General features: G+C 32.4%; 1 protein-coding gene across 3 annotated transcripts in view; it reads right to left on the minus strand.

Moving 5' to 3' along the window:
- CNTNAP5 (contactin associated protein family member 5) overlaps positions 1–18,515 on the minus strand; it is a 949,942-nt gene that overhangs the window by 276,974 nt on the left and 654,453 nt on the right. The gene's annotated exons all lie outside the window — the stretch shown is intronic.

The following is an 18,515-nucleotide window of genomic DNA, read 5'->3' on the forward strand; positions in this document are numbered from 1 at the left end:
TGTTGACAGCACGGCTAGGACACACTTACCTGTCTTCGGGCACCAACCCGGATCCCATAGTGACAGACCATCATTAGGTAGGGGTGAAGCGAAAGAGAACTTTATTTTGAGATAGCACATATTTATACTCCTGATGATATGGGGGAAGTGGAAAGTTCTCTAGGAACCTGGCATAATGGGATTGGCCCAAGAAGAAGAATGAAGGCGAGCTAGACTTTGAGAGCACTAAGGAGGGAGGCGTGGTACCTGGAATCAGACACTGCCTCATGGGGCTGTGCCCCACCTCCAAGTAGGACTCGCCTGTGCCTCAGAACCTCTCATCCCTCAGGTCCCCCCACATGCCTTGAACTGCATGCCTTGCTTCTAGAGGCTTTTTAACTCTTACAGTTAATGCTAGAGGAACTATAAAAAGAAAAATAGTTGTAAAATTTGTGATTTTGTCTAGTAATTTATGAAAGAATTTTGTTATTATGTTTAAGAATGCAACTAAAAGAGTTTCAGTCTTTCATCTAGAAAGTCTGCAAGTAGACATAAACTTTAAGAAGTTTAAGGATAAAAAGATAGGAGCTACATGTATTTAGATAGATACACAAACATACACACACATATATATATTTTGTGGGTGTGTATAAAAATAGATATAGATATATACATATTTATATGTATATTTACTATATATACATGTACATATATGAAAATTTTTATAATGATACTTTTTGTAGTAGCAAATAATTGGAAATAAATACATCTACATTAATTAGGAATAAATAAATGATGGCACATTAAATTATGCAATGTTTTATAAGAAAAATAAAAATAAAAAAGAGATTTATGTGAATACAACATGAAGGACTACCAGAAAACCAATATACATAATTAATACAACAATGTAAATGCAAACCCCCAAACAAATGAAATTGAAACATTGAAACTGTAATAAACTTGGATCCAAAGGAGGAATACTAAAAGATACTAGAAAGCATAGCTCCCTGTGAGATAACAGGATGGAAGGAAGAAAAAGAAAGTAAAGAATGAAAGAGGAAAGGAAAGGAAAGGAAAGGAAGAAAGAAAGAAAGAAAGAAAGAAAGAAAGAAAGAAAGAAAGAAAGAAAGAAAGAAAGAAAGAAAGAAAGAAAGAAAGAAAGAAAGAAAGAAAGAAAGAAAGAAAGAAAGAAAGAAAGAAAGAAAGAAAGAAAGAAAGAAAGAAAGAAAGAAAGAAAGAAAGAAAGAAAGAAAGAAAGAAAGAAAGAAAAAGGAAGGAAGGAAGGAAGGAAGGAAGGAAGGAAGGAAGGAAGGAAGGAAGGAAGGAAGGAAGGAAGGAAGGAAGGAAGGGAGGGAGGGAGGGAGGGAGGAAGGAAGGGAGGGAGGGAGGGAGGGAGGAAGGGAGGGAGGGAGGGAGGGAGGGAGGGAGGGAGGGAGGGAGGGAGGAAGGGAGGAAGGAAGGAAGGAAGGAAGGAAGGAAGGAAGGAAGGAAGGAAGGAAGGAAGGAAGGAAGGAAGGAAGAAAGCAAAGCACAGTTCACAGCCTTTGGAGCATTTTTTTTTCTTTGTTTTCGCAGGTAACCTTTTTTTTTCCCCTTCCTTTTGGGTTTTAAAGTTTCTTTGAATACTTGAGGTTACCAAGGAAATGACCTCAGAATAAATGAATTATTATTGTACCAGTGGTAGTCAGGAATTATATTCCTGAAATGCTGAAATAATGAGATACACTTAGCCCCCTGGAAACAATGGTCACTATGGGTTTATTGTGAAGAAACTGAATCTTTGCACAAATATTAAATATCACAGAGTCAGAGATAAAAAACCTGAAATGTGAGGCACCTACCCTTAAAATAATAACATTGTGGCTAAAATCTGAACTTAATAGAATGTTCAACAAGAAACTATGAACCTTAGCAAAGGCTTTTATTTATCTTTTACAAGGCTTAACCTAGAGTTACTAAAAAGTTTAATGCTTGTAACTCAAAACCTGGAACTGGAAGCAATGTTTCCAGATGGCTTGAAACTCAGAATGCTAAGATCAGAAAGGAATACACACACAGAGACCCACAGATATGTATATATGTGTATATACTGAATAGAATGAAGTATATGAGATATTTATGTGCCTATCTCATATATTTGCATATGTTATATGAATATCACATGTATTTATTTGTAAAATAAAAAGTTAATTACTTTGGAGAAAGAATTATTTACGTTGGATCCATAAATATTTTATGACTAACTGGCAAGCCCAATTCATTATACCATTTTAAAATAAATTGACTCCTTTCACCCACTCACCCAAACATACAAAAACATCTCATTTTTCTCCAGGAAATTACCTTCATGAAAGAACAGGACTTATATCAATCAGCCAATCAATCAATCAATCATCATCATCATCCTTATTCACATATATAGAAAGCTTAAAGTTTTAGAAAATATTTTATATTAGATCCCTACAAAATGAAGTAACATTCAATGGTGGATAGATAGTGCTGGTTACTGTCTCTGGAAGACCAAAGTTCAAAGCCTGTTTCAGATATTCTCATTATTATTCTGGAGAAGAGTAATCCTCCTTTAGACAATAGTTTTCTCATATATAAACTTAAGATTTTGGATTTGATGGTTTCAATTCTAGGTTTAAATCTATGAGCCTAAGATTTTATAAAGAATTCTCAAAATATTCCACTTACATGTTGTCAAAGAAGGTTAAGTGTCTACCTACTGAGACTTCAGAATGCCTACAACCTCTGCGAGACATAATGGGTAAACTTATTGATATACATTTTCCTGAAGCCTCAATTATAGCAGTACCCTTAAATATACTTCACTATAATTAATGTTCTTGGAAATAATTCAAAAAGGCCTCCAGTGAATAGCCAAAGAAGGAAAAGGATAGCAAATATTAATCATCACATTGTATCTCAGCAAAGAGAAAAAAAAAATGATTTTTTTTTAGAAAAAGGCTATACAAAAGATATATCAAATTCTCAAGCATAGATTATTTAAAAGCAATTAAAAGCAGACTTATCTTTAAGGAAGGAACTAGTGAAAAGTTATGTCCTTCAAATGAAGGACATAGGGGATATGCATAAAAGAGGAAAGAGATATTCAAATGTTTATTTTGCTCCATAAGTGCTATTGAGATATCTCTATACCGTGTGGGAACTCAGCAAGTAGAAAAAGATTCTATTAGTATTCTAATAAATAAAATTTCTTGAACCTATTTTTAAGTATTAGCAGTCATAAATCTATTTAGGTGGCCCTCTTGTGGGAAAATGAGTTAGAGAGGCAGTATTTTCCTATCACTAATAAGCTGTGAATATTTCCAGGAATCTTTAATATGGAAAAACCTTTGAATTTGGAGAAAATTATTCTTCATAAACTTATGAGATGTGTGATGTTCTCTGTGCTTCAATTTCTTGGTTTAGAAAATGATAGTTCATCTCAATGGACTAATCTATCATGTATATCTTCCTGTTTTCTATGATGATTGTAGTTTATATCATAGATCCAATAATTATTAGCTTTATGAATTGTGATCAAGTTTAACTCAGGTTTACTTTAGATTTCTTAGCTCAGGTTTCATGAATTTGGCTTTGAAAATTGATGACTATATTTCAATATAATTGGTTTCCTTTGTTCTCCTTTGTATATTTTATTTAACATATTTAAAAACAGCACTCAGGCTTCATCACTTTGCCAAAAGGTGACAAAAAATTAAGAACACCTGGTTGAAATATTTTTAATCCTCCTCAGTTCTAACTTTATGATCTTATGCTCTTATGATGTCTAGTTCATGTCAGATTCCATCTACTTACTAGCATCTGAAATTCCTCCATTAAAGATTAATTTTATTCATTCAATATTCTGAACTCTATTAAAATGATATTCTGTTTTAAGAGATAGTCTTCTAACTATTCTCAGTCCCTGAACATTCTTGTGAATCATGTATCCAAGAGAAATTATTAGTGGAAAAAAGGGAGAAAAGATGCAGGTATTAGGAAACTGAAGGCCAGGGTAAGGATAAGATAGAATGGGTTGTGAATTGTGAAGACAGACCTTACAAAGTTTAAATTCCTATGAAAAATTAGCCCTTACTCTCTCAGTAGCATTTCACCTAATAATTAAAATGTGACTTAACACTATAAGTTGGTTGATAGAGATGGAATGTTTATGAAAGTGCATTAAAAATCAGACCTTATTTCTATCATAGAAAAATACATTAGATAGCTAATATCCCTTATTAAATTTTTATATAGTCAATTTTATTGAATCTTAAAAATGCACACAGAATTACAATTCCTAACAACATTCTTGTTGATTGTTCAACAATTCTGGCACAGAAAACTTTAAAATGACACTTGATAATTTCTAAATGATAGTGTAAGGAATCTAATACTGTAAGAAATAGGAATCCTGAGCTAAAAATACCATGGATTAACACTACTTTTAAACTGTGGGAAACTTCCTATATTATTTTAGAGGATGAGTCCTTTTATATTAAAAAAAAAACTTAATAAATAAGCATAATTACCACAAATGTATATTACAGAAAAATATTTTAAAGAATAGTGTTTATAATCATAATTAAGAATTTAGAGTCAAGATAGCAAAGAGAAATTAGGAATTTGCCTGAGCTTTCCCTAATTTCCCTCACTAAATCAAGGTTCTAAATGGATTTTCGAGTGAAAGAATCCACAAAAATTCAGCATGAAGCAATTTTCCTGCTTAAGATAGCATATCAGTATTTCAGGAAAGATCTGTTTTACCACAAGTGTGGGGGAATCTAGTGAAAGGCTCTTAGCCATGGGGGGCAAAAATTAGCAGCAGAATCCCATCCATCCTAGATCAGATGGCCAATTATTCAGAAGGTTACCTGTGAGATCTGTAGCCTTGTACTAAGGCAAATTATGAGCCTCAAACATCTACACAAAAGGCTTGGTGAACCTAATAAAATGGAAAAAACTACCAGAATTTCTGTTCCCAGTGAGATAAGCCAGTGTAAGGTCTCTGTCCCTTTGCAAAAGAAGCTTGAGATAGGTCCCCTGTGCCCTAGGAGCAGAACTCAACTTTTTAACAAATGAGCAAAAAAAAGCAGAATCCTGAACATGGAAAGCTACTATAGCAACAGGAAGATAAGAACACAAACTCAGAGAGGATATCAAGGCAAAAGGCTTACATGTGAAGCCTCAAAGGGAATATGAATTGGTCTCAAGCTGAAAAGGTTCTCTTGGAAAAACTCACAAATGATTTTAAAAATCAAGTCTAGAGATAGAAGAAAAACTGGGGAAAGAAATGAGCAATGCAAAAGTATTATGAAAAAAAAAAGTTGATAGTATGAAAAGGAAACACAAAAATATATTGAAGAAAAAAATCTCCTTAAAAAAATAAATTTAACAGAGGCAGCTAGGTGTCACAGTGAAAAGAGGATTGGCCATAGAGTTAGGAGAACCTGAATTTAAATTTTACCTGAGACATTTAACACTTCTTAGCAATATAACTCTAGGCAAATCAATTAACTCCAATTGCCTCACAAAGCAAATAAACAAATAAATAATGAAATAAAAAAAATTAGATTTAGTAAAATGGAAAAGAAATATACTAAGAAAACAACATTGTAAAAATCAACTTGGCAAAATGAGGGAAAAAATCCACTGAACGAAATAACTTCTTTAAAACTAGAATTGATAGAGGTGGACCCACCTCTGGGTAAAGGCAGGAACTTGCCCAACCTCTCCCCCAAACTGCTTCAATTTTGTTTAAATAATAACTAAACAAATTTTAGAGCATCAGAAGACCCCAAAACACAAAACAGAACATTTTCCAACTGAAGGCAACTTAGAATGTAGCAAAAAAATGTGCAACTCTAACATGCAGACCCATATCCAGACCTAGCTCTGGTCCTGCCAACCTTTGAATCAGAGTCAGTCCTGGTGGTTTCCAGATTTCTCAGCCAAGAGGCATAAAAAGTTGGGAGATCTATGTTTTCTTTCACAACTTGATTTTTATGGAAATGTTTTAAATTACTTCACATGTTAATTGTGGATAAGAGAGAACAGTGAGAGAACCTAGAACTCAAAAAATCTTAAAAAACAACTTTAAAAACTTCTTTGAATGCAACTGGGGAAAATATTGAATTAAAAAACTAAAATAAATGAAAATTGGATAAAAAAGAATTGGCAAAATGGAAAAATAGGTAATGAAGTTAACTACAGAAAATAATTTATTAAAAATTAGAATTGGAGAAGTGGAAGCTAATGGCTCAATTAGATATCAAGAATCAGTCAAACAAAATTTTAAAAAATGAAAAATATAGGAGAAAATGTAAACTATATCACTGGGGAAAAAAACTATCCTGGAAAAATAGAAACAGAAGAGTTAACTTTAAAATTATTAAATTACCTGAAAGCCATGATAAAAAATGTGCCTAAATAACATTTTTCTTTTTTTTTACTTCTTTTTTTTTAATTAATTTTATAATTATAACATTTTTTGACAGTACATATGCATAGGTAATTTTTTACAACATTATCCCTTGTACTCCTTTCTTTTCTGAATTGTTCCCCTCCTTCCCTCCACCCCCTTCCCTAGATGGCAGGAATTCCCATACATGTTAAATATGTTATAGTATATACTAGGTACAATATATACGTGCAGAACCAAATTTTGTTGTTGTTGTTACAAAGGAAGAATTGGATTCAGAAAGTATAAATAACCTGGGGAGAAAAACAAAAGATGCTAACAGTTTACATTCATTTCCCAGTGTTTCTTCTCTGGGTGTAGCTGATTCTGTCCATCATTGATCAATTAGAATTGGATTAGCTCTTTTCTATGTTGAAGATATCCACATCCATCAGAATACATCCTCATATAGTATTATTGTTGAAGTGTATAATGATCTCCTAGTTCTGCTCATTTCACTCAGTATCAGTTCATGTAAGTCTCTCCAAGCATCTCTGTATTCATCCTGTTGGTCATTTCTTACAGAACAATAATATTCCATAACATTCATATACCATAATTTACCCAACCATTCTCCAATTGATGGGCATCCATTCATTTTCCAGTTTCTAGCCACTACAAAAAGTGCTGCCACAAACACTAAATAACATTTTTCAAGAAATCATCAAAGAAAACTGCCCTGATATCCTAGAACCAAAGGATAAAATAGTTATTGACAAATCTACCAATCACCTCCTATAAGAGACCCTTAAAATGAGAGCCCCAAGGAATATTATAGCTGAATTCCATAATTATCAAATGAAAGAGAAAATACTGCAAGTAGCCAGAAAGAAATAATTCAAATATTGTGGAGCCATAATCGAGATTACACAGCTTTCACATTATTAAGATTTAGCAGCTTTCACATTAAAAGATCAGAGAGCCTGGAATATGATATTCTGCAAGGCAATGGAGTTTAAACTACAACCAAGAATCAATTACCCAGCAAAATTGAGCATCATCTTTTGAGGGAAAAAGATGGACATTCAACAATATAAGAGATTTTCATTCATTTATGATGAAAAGACCAGAGCTGAAGAGAAAAGCTGATGTTCAAATACAAGACTCAAGAGAAGCATAAAAAAGTAAACAAAAAGGAAAAAAAAGTTATTTACAGAAAAAAGAACTTATATCTCTCTGAGGTCTCATATTTTCAATGAATTCCCATACATATGATTTCATTTTATCTTTATAATTTTTTCATGAACTTCTCATTTTACATTTACAGGGATCAAGTTATAGAGAAGTAAAGAGACTTTTACAATGTCCACACTGAGCCAGAAAAAAACAAAACAAAACAAAAACAAAAACAAAAACAAAACAAGCTTTCTTGATGTCTTGTCTAATGTTCTTTTTCAAAGAGAAATTTTCCCTTTTGATTTTGAGAATGGGAACTGTCAGTGAGATTATTCTTTCTGAGAATGATAACATATCTGGCCTGCTTCTATATATGTCTTTGTCTCTACCATACAGAGCAGTCTGGGTGCTCTTAAGCCTCTATATCTCTCTTAAATGTAAAAACATTTAAATTTAATTTCCAATTTAATCAGCAGATAATGAGATTTTTGCTTTATGTCATGTATAGGATAATTTTGTTTGTTATCATTCAACTTGGTATATTTTGAGAATTATGTACCGATAAACTTCTGGCCAAGATGGCAGAGAAGACACACACATGTACTTAAGCTCCATGTTTGCTCTCAGAATTTATCTCATGGCAAGCCTCAGAATTAATGTTTGACTGAAAAACAAAAACAAAAACAAAAAAAAAAAAAGCACAAATAATTACCAACAGAACATAACCTCAAAATTCACCAGAAAAAGGTCGTCTGTTTTTGCTCCGGAGCGGGGATGACCAGATTGGGCACAGGCTGAGGGCAGGCAGTGAGAGTAAGATAGTCAGCTCACATGTGAAGACCATAGAGGGGTAAGTTGTGATCTCTGCTGTTTCTGTGGAAAGAACTTTACCACAGTGTGGTTACCTTGCCTTGGCAGAAAGCCAGTAGACCAGCAGAAATGCTGTAAACACAGGGGGTAAAGACTTAACCCTGAAAAGCTGGGGTCTCTTGGGAACTGGCCACTCCCATCTGGAGTGACTCAGCACATTTTTAGAGTCTCAGAGTCTCAGAGCATAGATACAGAATAGACATTGCTGTCCTGCTAGTGCCTCGCTGCTGCCCCCCTGCAGTCTGTAGAGGAAGCCTGGTAACACCATCCAGCCCCCCCCCCCAAAAAAAAAAAAAGGAGACCATTTGCTTTTCTTGTTAGTTTGTTTTCTTTGACAAAATGAAAAAAAAAAATTAAAATGGACTCTAACCATTGCTAGCTTCTATATGGATAGAGAGCAGACTTTAAACCCTGAGGAGACAAAAAACAGACTGTCTCCAGAGGAATCCCCAAAAAAGGATGATATGATCTGCTCCTCAGTACACAAAACTCTCATAGAGGAAATCAAAAAGGGTCTCACAAGAGAGCTAGAAGAAAAATGGGGAAAGGAAAGGGAAGCTTGGCAAGAGAATCTGGATAAGTCATCCCACTCATTTAAAGATAGAGTGGATAAAGAAATCAAATCTCTGAAAAACAGAATTAGTGAATTGGAAAAAGAAAATAGCTCTCTAAAAATAAAATTGGCAAAATGGGAAAAAAAATTCCACTTAAAAACTATCTTGGACAATTAGAAAAAGATATAAAAAAAAGTGAGTGAAGAAAATAATTCATTAAAAATCAGAATTGGACATACAGAATTGAATGACTCAAGGAGAAACCAAGAATCAGTCAAACAAAACCAAAAAAATGAAACAATGGAAAAAGATGTCAAATACCTTCTTGGGAAGACAACTGACCTGGAAAATAGATCCAAGAGAGATAATGTGAGAATTATTGGACTTCCTGAAAAATATGATGAAAAAAAGCACCTGGACACCATTTTAAAGGAAATTATCAAAGAGAACTGCTCAGATGTTTTAGAAACAGAGGGTAAAATAGACATTGAAATAATTCATTGATTACTTACTGAAAGGGACCTTAAAATCAAAACTCCAAGAAATATAGTGGCCAAATTCCAGAACTATCAGTAAAAATACTGTAAGCTGATAGAAAAAAATCAATTCAAATATAGAGGAGCCACAATAAGGATTACCCAGGATCTAGAAGCATCCACATTAAAGGATCAAAGGGCCTGGAATCTGATATTCTGAAAGGCAAAAGAACTTGTAATAAAGCCAAAAATAACATGTCCAGCCAAAATGAGCATTTTTTTCCCCAGGGAAGAAGATGGACTTTCACAGAAATAAGTGAATTCCATCTATTTCTGATGAAAAAACCAGAACTAAACAAAAAGTTTGATCTCCAAATATAAAACTCAAGAGAAACCTAAAAAGGTAAAAAGAAATCTTAGAAACTATATTTCTGCTATAAAGATATATAAAGAACACATGTATAATTTGTTCTAGATACTAGAAATGGAAAGGAAATTGTACACAGAAAAGGGTAAAGTGGGAGTACTACATCCTACAAAGAGGCAAAGGAAAACTATTATATCTGAGAGAAAGAATGGAGGGGGATGAACTTAGTGTGTATCTTATTCTCATTAGAATTGGCTTAAAGAGAAAAATATTAGACATATTTGATTTATGGTGAAACTTCTTTCACTTTATTGAAAAGTGGGAGGGTAAAAGTGAAAAGGGAAGGAGTAAGCTAAGCAAAAGGGAATACATAAATTGTGAGGAAAAGGGGTAAGAAAGGAGGAAGAACTCTAAAGTGGGGGAAGGATACTAAAAAGGGAGGGCTGTGAGAATCAAGTGGTGCTCACAAGTTTAATGCTGGGGAGGGGGAAAAAAAGGAAGGAAAGGACAAAAGCATAAGGAGGGGTTAACAAGATGGCAAGTAATACAGAATTCATAATTTTAACCATAAATGTGAATGGGGTAAACTCCCCCATAAAGAGGGAGCAGTTAGCAAACTGGATTAAAAGCCAGAGTCCTACAATATTTTGTTTATAAGAAACACACTTGAAACAGGGTGATATACAGAGTAAAGGTAAAAGGTTGGAGCAGAATCTACTATGCTTCAGGTGAAGTAAAAAAAGCAAGGGTACCCATCCTCATCTCAGATCAAGCAAAAGCAAAAACTGACCTAATTAAATGACATAAGGAAGGGCACTATATCTTGCTAAAGGGTAGCAGAGATAATGAAGCAAAATCAATATTAAACATATATTCACCAAGTGGTGTAGCATCTAAATTCTTAAAAGATAAATTAAGAGAGCTGCAAGAAGAAATAGGCATCAAAAATATAATAGTGGAAGATCTCAAACTTTCACTCTCAGAATTCGGTAAATCAAACCACAAAATAAATAAGAAAGAAATCAAAAACCTAAATAGAATACTAGAAAAGTTAGATATGATAGCTCTTTGGAAAAAAAAATAAACGAAGACAGAAAGGTGTACACTTTCTTCTCAGCAGTTCATGGAACCTATACAAAAACTGATCATATATTAGGACATAAAAACCTCAAATTCAAAACCAATATGGCAGAAATAATAAATTCATCCTTTTCAGACCACAATGCAGTGAAAATTACATTCAATAAAAAGCCAGGGGGAAATAGACTAAAAAATAATTGGAAATTAAATAATCTCATACTAAAGAATGATTGGGTGAAACAGCAAATCATCGACATAATAACTTCACCCAAGAAAATGATAATAATAAGATCATACCAAAATGTGTGGGATGCAGCCAAAGTGGTAATAAGGAGACATTTTATATCTTGAGAGGCCTACTTGCATAAAATAGAAAAAGAGGTCAATGAATTGGGCTTACAACTAAAAATTCTAGAAAAGGAACAAATTAAAACCCCCCCAGTCAAACACTAAATGTGAAAATAAAAGGAGAGATGAATAAAATTGAAAGTAAGAAAAAAAAAACAAAAAACTAAACTAAAAGTTGGTTCTATGAAAAAACCAACGAAATAGATAAACCTTAGTAAATCTGATTAAAAAAAAGGAAAGAGGAAACTCAAATTATTAGTCTTAAAAATGAAAAGGGGGAACTTGCCCCTAATGAAGAGGAAATTAGAGCAAAAATTAGGAGTTACTTTGGCCAACTTTATGCCAATAAATTCAATAACTTAATTGAATGGGAAGAATACCTTCAAAAATATAGCTTGCCCAGATTAACAGAGGAAGAAGTAAATTGGTTAAACAGTCCCATCTTAGAAAAAGATGTAGAACAAGCTATTAATCAACTCCCTAAGAAAAAATCCTCAGGACCAGATGGATTTACATATGAATTCTACCAAATATTCAAATAATAATTTACTCCAATGCTATATAAATTATATGAAAAAGTAGGGATTGAAGGAGTCCTATCAAATTCCTTTTATGACACAGACATGGTATTGATACCTAAACCAGGTAGGTTGAAAACAGAGAAGGAAGATTATAGACCAATCTCCCTAATGAATATTGATGCTAAAATCTTAAATAAAATATTAACAAAAAGAGAATTATGTAGCGATAGCAAACATTGAATTAGTTGAAAAAAATGTGTTACAAACATATATGTCCACACACATATGTATACTAATTGCAAGTAATAATAATTTGTATCATAAAATAATAGACAAAAAGATGGACTCAATTAATGACATCTTGTACATCTTTTAAATCTTCCTTATTTCTTACCATTCTCTACTCTTTTCCTTCCTATGATCTTCCTTATTTCCTTTCCTTCTTTAACCTTTTCCTTTCCTTCTCCCTCCCTTCATCCTTTCCCTTTTTTTCCTCCTCCTTTTCTCTGATCCTCTATTCTCCTTTTCTTTCCTTCCTCTCTTCTGGTTTCTTCTCCATTTTCTTGCTTGAATAAGCTCTATGACAAAATCACTTAATTCCTTTCTTACTCTTAATTTCCTAATATATCACTTGATAATAAAATGGAATAAATTATCAGATAGAGCTATGAGGAAAGTTCTTTGTAAATTAAATATATATATGCAAATTCTTCCTTTCTTACATCCTCTCATTTTTAATGTCTTACATATTTCTCTCCCCTCTCAAAAAATAATAAATATAGGTATTAGAATTTTTTAAATCACCTATTTTCATAGAATAAATTAAATAACTGTTTCAAGATTTTTTAATCAAGGAAATATTCATTAATATATTTTTTGAAGTTCCTCAAATTCTATTCTTCACAAATGAAAAAAGTAGCATTTTTAGTATATATTAAACAGGATACAGAATTTAGGAGGCATTTTAAAGAAGTGCATATCTCTAGCTATTGACTGGTACCTTTGTCTGAATTCCACCTGTTATCAATCACTGCTTAAATTAATTTTAGCTTCATTTTCTTCTTTGAGTAACATTGTAAGGTTGCTACTTTAAGATTTTATCCTTAGGGAAAAAATAAGTAACTATTTATGGCTTGTTAAAACATTGAAGTTAAGAGAGGGGGAAAAGCAGACTCTATGAAGTTTGTCTTGAAAACTCAAGTATATTATGTGGCATAAAATGTTATAGCTGCTTAAATGGGGCTGTAGTACCAAATTACTTACTACATTTTGAAAGCTAGTGACAAAGAATGATCAAAGAGAGCATTCTGTGGTTACTGCTTCCCCAAAAGAAGATCTCACATCATCAAAGCCAATAAATCTTTCACTACCCATCTTGCAAACCTAAGCTTATTAATAAAAAAAAAAAACAAACAAAAAACAAACAAAAAAAAATGACATACCACAAACAAGTGGTGCCTTCGCCTTTTCACTATGCAATGGAAGAAAGACACTTTTGCACAATATTGAGGCTACTGAGTAAGAGACTATAAGAACACAGCTTTCCTTTTAAATAAAATGCATAGATGCTTATCATGTCATAAGAACAGCTGCTTATGTTATATAAACAGCTGTTCCCATAGATGTGTTGAAATAAATGCATCAGATAGTAATTCTCACATATTCACATTAATCTTAAAAAGTCTTTTTTGATAACCTCTGGGGTGAAGATCAATAACAAGAATAGAGGAGGAGAGAAGATCTAATTGTTCTAAAGAGATGCTGGGAAAAGTATTCAAAAAAGTAGATCATCTAAATAAAGTCATTTCACTGATACCTTTCCATCCTCTTCCAATCATTGGAATTTCAGTCATCTGTTAATGCAACTATTTTTATATAATGAAAAAATTTAATTTAATTTCTCTTCCCCCACTGTTGCAATTGATATAGGACAGATAGCTCTTACAATTCTCCTAATCTTGAAATTCTGCTGAAATTTCTCCTTACAGAAAAGAAAGCAGAAAAACTCAGAGAGCATGGAATTGGCACTAGTAATTGTAGAGACATAAAATAAGGCAGCAGATAATATTTCACTTCCAGAGCTCCCCTCCAAAAAAAAAATAGAAAGAAAAATAATTATTGGTGTTATTGTTATTATTACTATTAATAATAATATCTATTCTACTTTGTATCGGCTACCCTGATTGGTTTCAACTACATGGAAAAAGATGCCCCTCCCAAAATAGATTCATCACTTCTAAACTCACTACTATGTTGGTTAATGAAAACTTGACAGGCCCTGTATCATTTAGCCTCCTGTTCTCTCTCATAGGAGGGCCGGAGGGTAGAATACCAGTGCCCAGTGCCTTCCTTTTTAGAATTCAGAAACTGTATTTTCATCTCATCCATTTTGCAACTGTTGCTCTACCTGGTTTCAACTTCATGGAACAAGCTATTCTCTGATAATGCCTCCACTTTTGTGCCTCATTTTTTTTTTTTGTTTTCTTTGTTTGGTTTTATACCCCCCCCACTTTAGATTGCAAGCTCTTTGAGAAGTGGGACTGTCTTTCTTGTAATTATTATGTCCACTGTACTTAGCACAATGCTTGGCACAAAGTTGGTGCTTAATAAATAGACCATGTGAATGGCTCATTTTTTCCAGATTCTAGGTTATTTATAGGTCAGAAATACCCATAATATATCGTTGATATAAAATTTTCATCCTTTGAAGTTAGAGTTACAGGGCAGAAGTCTGCAGTTATCAATATTAATAACATCCATTTATTTATTTTTTTTAATAAAATTTAGACAAGATTATGATTTGTGCCTACCAACTGGGAACTTCTATTTACATCTGCAGACTGATATCATACTGAAATCAGGGAAGTGAGTTGAAATTATTTCTTTTAAAAGATAAGAGTAAATTAAACATCAAATAATCTTTTAGAAGCAGAAGAAGACCTAATGAGGTTAAGAGATAAACTTGAGAATACTATGAAAAGGTAAAATCTCATATACAAAAGGAAACATAAATCCTTACTTGGCAACTCTGACTAAAAGAGTGGGGGGGGAAAGTTCCTTTTTATGAATAGAGAGGAATAGGAGTAACATCGAATATGATCAGGAAACTAAAGGGCCTATGATAGTAAAATTTTCACACAAAAGTTATCATCAGGTTTATCCTTAAATGCATCATACACATTAGCAGGTAGACAAAACTTTCTTTTACTTATAGAATTTCACAAAAGAGAATAGGGAAGAGAACATAAAAATCTATATGAAAGTCTTGAGTATACAGAAAGGGATTTGAATTTCTTTCATAAAAAGATCATTCATTAGTTTTCAAAATTATAGAAGAATTTCTCCTTTAGGAATCTCTTGCATAATGTTTAAAAGAGCTAAAGAAGCTAAAGACAGAAAAGTCCTATTCATCATTCTTCCTAGTCCAGAGAGAGCAAAAGATTTCACTGCTCTAGAGTCTGAACAGTTCATTACAGAATTTTACTTCATAATGAATAATTATAATACCTTCAACTAAAATCCTACCATTGATAATATGTTAGAGATGGCTTTATTATTATTCTTTGATTTTTATCTACTTCATCTTTTTATCATTAGAGTACTTTGCGTCAAAAATAGTGAGACAAAATCAAAATACAGTCAGGGTTTCTGAAAGTTCATTTTTTTCAGAGAGTATATAGCTCTCAACTCAGCATGAAACCTGCACAAAGCCTCCCTTCCCAGGTAGATAGAGGAAAAATGAACACTTTGGAGACTACTGGTTTAACTTTGTATCTAATCCTTTAAAAGTGCTTTTATGTTCTTTTTGATCTTTATAGCAATCATATTTGATTAACTTGCCTCCCTCCTTACCAAACTTTCTATTTTAACAAAGAAAAACAATTTAACAAAACTAATAAACTAACCAACTAATACTTTATGGAATATGCACTTTTGCAACCCATGTTGTTCAATTCTTTATCAAGAGTTGGAATGGCATTGAACAAATAGTTGTTTTGTTTGCTCCACAAACTATTTTGATCATTTTTTAGAGATTTGAATGATTCTCCTCCCTTTCCCTATATTCACCTTTCAGTTAACAAAGATTTGATCTTATACTCTGAAGAAAGCCAGAGAATATTTTTTTTATTCCAAAAGACAAAGCTTGAAGTCAGAAGAAAAGGCATTGTTCAACATTGTTTTCTAATTATATCTATTGATTAATAATTTTTAAATGAAAAAATAAAAAAACTGATGTAGGTAGAAACACTATATTTATATTTAGAGAAATCACAAAGAGAAATTGGTGATACAAACATTGTTGTCCTTAAGTATGAGCTATTTTAAATAGATTATTTTGAATGAAAATAGAGAAAACTGACTTCCAAAAAGCAAAAAGCTTATATTTCCAATAGTGACCTTTGTAAAGAAACATAACATTTTCTTAGCAATAAAACTTTGGATCCTAAGTATTTTTCTTCTCATTTCCACTTAAGAATTATTTCATGTTGGTACTGAATGGAAGGTTTTATGGTCCCATGAGCTGGAGGCAGAAGAGTTTGATGAAAATAAGAAAATGACAAAGGAAAGGGATTTAAAACTTCTAAAGCATACCAAATCTACCTGCAATTAGTCACAATACATTTTCTAACATGGAAGAAAGCCAGATTAAATAGAAAAAATGCTTAGATGTCAATTACATCTATGGTAAAATAAATGTCTACCATTACAAGTATCCAGGAGATGTATTAAGACAATTCCATTGGATAAAGCATGCAAAGTACACTGGATTTGGATATGAGACAAGGGGACATATCTAAATGCTAAAATGAAAAGTAGAAATTGAAGGAAAAATATTCCTCTCATGGCATCATAGTTTTGGAAGTGGCCAAATGCTGAGCATGTCACTTTTAAAAAGACTTTGTAATGTGAACTCTAACCCACAACTTGTAATTTCTCATAATCTAGGTGTGAATATTATCCAGCTATAATTGTTCTCTTGCTATTATCTTAAATACATTAACATTGAATTCAATGTTTTTACCACCTTTTATTTTAACATGCTTTATTAGCTAATTTTTATGTGTGAATTATTCATAATATATTCTAAAAGGGGGTACGTGGCATAAGATAATTGACCTTGTCTGCATGAACCACCAATAGTCTTGCCCTGAGATAATTAACTTTCTGATGTGGTCCATTATTTAGGGGTAATGACTTTTCATTAGGTTGCCAATATATTATTGCTTAACAAGTCTACCTATTGCTACATTTAGAATATTGGTCCATGATTTTGTTTTTCCTGGAAATTAAGTACTTGTTGACCTAATATGTATCTGATGACATACATAAAACTGAAAATGCTGTTGTGGTTGCTTATCAAGGTTAATATGTGTCATCTGAAGTAATGAGCCAACCCAACATCAAGAGACAAGATCTCATTGCTTACATTAGTTTCTGTTTCATGTGACTGGAGTTTAAATGAGGATCTTTTAAAATTCAATTAAACAAATAATTATTGAGTACCTGTTGTGCCTATGACATGAGGATATAGTTCTAAGTATTAGAAATACCTACATTCTTATGATTATAACAAACCTAAATTTACCTCTTTCTGACTCCTACCCATGTACTTTAGAATTGTTCTTAGAATAACAACAAAACAATATCATTATCTTTGATAATTATGTTTTACTAGTATTTAAGTCAAAAGTAAGTAGATATCACTGAATCTGGAATCAGGAAGACTTCAGTGCAAATGCAGCACATCTATTCACAATGTGACCCTGAGCAATTTATTTAATCTCTGGCTAACTCAATTTCTTCATCAGTAAAATAAGAATAATCATAGCAACTACATCCCAGGGATATGAGGACAAAATGAGACTATGTTTGTAATTGCTTCAAAAATAGTACCTGACATATAGTAAGCATATAATAAATCCTTATTTCTAACTATTCTATCAATTAAATAAGAAGTAAATTAAATAACTAAAGTAAGAATCCTAAAGTCTTACAGCTTGTACCTTAGTACTTACATGTAACTATAGTTTCATTAGACTATATATTCTTTCAACAAATACAGATCACAACCCCTCTAAATCATAGAAGACAGTCTTGATGAATGTGTTTTTAAAAAATGCACCATCTTGTGACCAACTTAGCCATCAATCTTTCTCAAGTTAACAGCAATATTATATCAAAACAATACTTTACCCAATCTAGCCTGGTAGGTTCTTAACTGAAAGTCCACCATTGTTGCCTATGACTCAGGGTCATCTCTGCAATACAATGTGAATTCAGATTGGGATTGTAGGAACACAGAATCACAGATTTAAAATTAAAAAAAAAAAAAAACTTCTTAGAATATGTCTACTCTAATAATTTCATTTTTCTCATGTGTGAATCGAGGGACAATGATTTCACAAGGTCATTTACAATACAAAATTCAGACTGACGTTCATGTGACCAAAAAAGATCCAAAAATTAAAAAAAAAAATCAAAGATGCAAATAATAATGAAGAACTGACTTCATGGTCAACAAAAGAAGAGATGGGCTTTTCTGTAAATACCTATGAAGGTAAGGTTGTTGTTAATGATGCTGGATTTAATATATTTTAATTGTATTTGACTGATTACTTCCATTTTTTTTTAATTATGTCATAATCTGAAGGCCTGTTCTTTGTTTAAAGATTCAGAGTTCAATATTTTAATTTTCAAATCATTTCACCTTCTCATTGGATAAAAATTAAT

This window comes from Sminthopsis crassicaudata, chromosome 3, assembly GCF_048593235.1.
Source record: "Sminthopsis crassicaudata isolate SCR6 chromosome 3, ASM4859323v1, whole genome shotgun sequence".
NCBI lineage: Eukaryota > Metazoa > Chordata > Mammalia > Dasyuromorphia > Dasyuridae > Sminthopsis > Sminthopsis crassicaudata.